Source organism: Nicotiana attenuata, chromosome 6, assembly GCF_001879085.1.
Source record: "Nicotiana attenuata strain UT chromosome 6, NIATTr2, whole genome shotgun sequence".
In the NCBI taxonomy this organism is placed as follows: Eukaryota; Viridiplantae; Streptophyta; class Magnoliopsida; order Solanales; family Solanaceae; genus Nicotiana; species Nicotiana attenuata.
Window position 1 is genome coordinate 5,949,756 of NC_031994.1, and position 4,301 is coordinate 5,954,056.

The following is a 4,301-nucleotide window of genomic DNA, read 5'->3' on the forward strand; positions in this document are numbered from 1 at the left end:
AATTTCAATTTTAATGTATTTTCAATTTTAGCAACATCTAATATTTTATATAAGCATCTTTCATTTTTTGTGATGGTTATATCTTTTTCGTATAATTATAACTCATAATAAAATTAACTACCAATTTATCTAAAAAAATAGCTGCATGATAATTAATTTTTCAAAATTATATGTCAAAGTTAAGATGAAAAATTAATTAGGTAAATATATTATATAAACATAATTAAGTATATATAAAATGATAAATTTAAAAATTAAATAACAAAAATAATAATATTTTAATGGGAATAGTAAATTGGGAGATGATTAGTGTGTCCCCAAATTTGGGGAGACACTATTTACTCCCCATTTTGAGGATAAAAATGAGGGAGGGCTGGAGTGAGATTTTCCCATTTTTGTCCCCAAAATAGTAAGGTTTGTGTACATTTTAACCCTCTCCAAACTTTACAATGGTAAGGGTTAGAATCATTAGTACTTAAAAATGGGGGAATTATCAGCTATGTCCATTTATAAGTAGCTCATTACAAAAATTGGTCAATTGATAAAATATTATTAATATTAGCCAAATTAGCCAATTAGCTATTTGAAGCAAAAAAATATCAAATTTTTGCTTTGTTTTAAGTGGGTGTTATTAGAATAGATTGGGCACAACTTAAGGAGCTTGAATCTCAGTTTTGGGATGATTTGGTGAAGTTTTGAGGTGGTTTGAATTGAAAATTCGAAGTAAAAGCTGAACATAAAAAAAAATGATATGTGTATCACACTGTGTATCATTTGTGTCACATATGTATCATATTTGTATCAATTGTGTATCACATGTATATCCATGTATACCTGTGTGTGAGATACATGCGTGATACATGTTTGATACATGTGTCGTAGAAGACTTTTTTGAACTCGATTTAATTACGAATTTTGATACAAAACCAGTCCAAATCACCTCCAATCTTCCTCAAATTTTGTATATTGACTTATCTATATATTTTCAATGAATTTCAACTATACCCATTGAAGAAGTTCCTTTTTTGCTTAGATTTTTGGAATATTGTATATATTTTTGTATTTCATCACCTTATTTGCTACCCCGTCCATGAAATTTCCTTTCCATCTTGTATCTAATGTTGCTAATCACGCTTAAAAATATGGAAGGTGATTTTTGCATGTGATTCTTTGATAGAAAGAATCCTATTATTTGGTGTTTCAATTTTTGTTGGCTAGTTTTGGTAAGTTTATGACTAATGACTAGAGGTCGGTAAATTAAGATTTATTTGGAACATTTTTGTAAGTTTCCCGTAAAAATGCTATGTTTAGCTTCAAAATATTGTGATTATTGATGCTCGAATTCTCATTTAAGTTGTGAAATTGTGTTATTTATATCTATTTTACATTTTTTGTGAAAGGGAAAATCGATGAATGTCATATCGTAAACTTGGCACTATTTTCTAAGATATACCCTGTCAATTACTCTATCGTTTCTTTGAAGTGAACAAGCGCGAAATGGATTTTATATATGTTTAGGATAGTCTAGATTGACGTATGAAATTGAAGAAATGTAATAGAATTTTGTTGCAATTGAGATTCAATTAAAGTTAGATTTTGAAAATCAGGACATTTAGTAAGGGAAGGCAATTAGTGAGGCTTAGAATTGGCTAGCCAAGGAAAAAAAGCGTCTTTACCTCCATAAGATGGATATATATTCAATTTTTAATGCATAATTTCAGTATGATAAATGATAGCACAAAGCATGGAAACTTGAATGGACAAACATTGACCTAAACTAAGCAATAAGGCAAATAAAAAACTACTCTCTCCTATCCACTTTCATTGATTTTTTGACTTTTTTTGTGGTCCAAAATATTTACTTATTTTGAAATATCAAGATGGAATTACTTTTTTTTCCCCTCAAAGTTATCTTTGGAGTAAAAGTCTTGTAGAATGTGTTACAAATTAAAGAGATAGTAAAGGTTAATAAGGTAAATTTTATTGTTAATTAAAGTTAAAAGATGAATTGTGTTTGGCTCAAAAGTTAACAATGTACTTTGTAAGCTAGAAAACAATCGAAAGTAAGGGAAGGGTAAATCGTAATCAAATATAGCATACCCAGAGATGTAAAAATAATGTTATTGTTGTAGATCTAGTATTATAAAGTGATAATATGAACTCAAGAGAATATGTTCGTTTGAGACAGAGATAGAGAGAGAGAGAGTCAGATAATGAGAGAGTTGTATTATTCCAGAATCCCCCTGTTTACAATGTGAAGGTCTCCTTTATATAATAAGAGACCTTTCTCGAAATAACCAAAAAGTTACAAAAATAGGTAACGTCTCCCTAGTGAAGACACTGAGTCCTAAACGATGTCGCTTTTGTCCCCACGTCCGAGTCGTACCCACTACGCTAGTCGGCGTATACTCACTGGGCGTACCCACTGGCGTAGAGACGCTGACGGTTAAGTTTGACCCTATACAGTTAGTCCCTCCGCTCGTTGGAGACGCATTCGGTGGGCGTCTTCGATGGGCGGAAATGCGAACCTCGGCTTAGGAGAATTTGACCTCGACCAGGGGCGGCAATATGAATGAGGTGAAATGTATGATGTTGTTGAGCCACTGACGCGTAGCTTTCTTTTTGGAATGATGTCATCGCCTGTATGCGTCATTATTATATTTGCCCCCGAGGCGGTTCAGAGGATGATGTGACATTTTGGTTTCCCGCGCACGTTTTGAATCATGACTCTTCGATTTCTGCGCAACTTATCCCTATAAATAGGAGAGAGGTTCGACTCGATTCAACTTTCAAACCTTCGGAAAGCATTTTCTGATTTACTCCTTTGTCTTTCTTTCCTGTAACCGTTATTTCGTGAGGGACTCTCCCACTTCTGTTGAAACCACAATTCCTATCGTCAGTGCTTCGTTTCTTACGTAGTATAATCATGACAAAACATGGACAGAGTAGTAAAAAGGCCAAAGATAATGCCCCGTCTAGGGTTCCGCCATCTTCCGGTGGTGAAGGGGAAAAGGCGGAGAAGGCCCTTGTTCCTCTCAGTGTAGACAACGTCCTTCCGAAGGAGATGCATGTTCGCAGGGATTTTCCAACTAAAAGCCCAGACCTTCCCTGGGAGCACAGCGTTTTATTACAATCCCACTTAGATGATCTTCGAGAGACGCACCATATTCCGGACCACGTGGAAATGGTTCCGGCCGGGACGGACTATGCCAATGTGCACCGGCTTGGATATTGCACATTCTATCAGTACCCGTTCTTGATCGGTTACAATCTTCCAATCTACCCTCTGATGGAGGAGCTTTGCCGTTTTTACAATGTGTGTCCGGCTCAGCTCACTCCTTACACCCTAAAGGTGTGCCGTATTATGACCACTTATGCGGCCAGGGCTGAGTGCAGCGTCTCGGTCCACCACCTCTTATAGTTATTCAACCTTGGTTACCTGAGGGGTACCATGCTGCAGCTAAAAAGTCGTGGCACAAGGGGCTTGGTTGTTAAAGCCGATGATAAGCCCAACCGCCGCTTTTGGCGTAAATATTTCTACATCAGGACGGAGCACCTGGTGTCGAATCCCGAAGGGTTCCCGGAAAGATGGAATCCAGAACGTAAGTATTTCTACTCGTAGAATTCAGGACTGCTTGCGTTTTTACCATACGGCCATTGTGATTTATCTGCTTTTCTCCCTTTTTTATTCGCAGCGAGGGCTTCTCCACCCCAGTTTGCTGATGACATTAAATCATGGGTGGAAAGAATAATACCTTATGCGGAGGAGTGCCGTACCTGGGCTGCATTTCTTCAATAGTACGTCCTGTCAGGTAATTCTTTGGCTATGGTTTGGGAGTTCCCTACGTTTTTGTTACCTGACTTATTCGCGTTGGCAGGTCGGAGTGCCCCTAGGAAGAAGAGGAAGAAGAAGAACGTCGTCACCTCACCTGGGGCGGGGACTGACTCTGAAGACGGATACATATCCTGTGGCTCGCCCGGTGATGGCGCTGCGGAGGTTCCTCAACCGCTGCCCGTGGCGGCGTCCACGAGGGAAGCAACTCCTTCAATGCCATCCCCACGGGTTGTAGAGGAGACTTCTGAGAGCGAGGAGCCGCCGGAAAGGAAAAGATGCCGGTTGATAACCAGCAAGGGGATAGCCGCAGAAGACGAGGGGGCGAGCGAGCCCTGTCGGGAGTCAAGGCCAGTTTTTATGGCAGACACCATCCGTTCCGGGAGGTCGGCTCCCCAAGGGGGGGCGGTTCTCGACGCCAGCCCAACACGCATTCCGGAGAGCGGCTCGTTGGCTGCCGTTGGAGAAG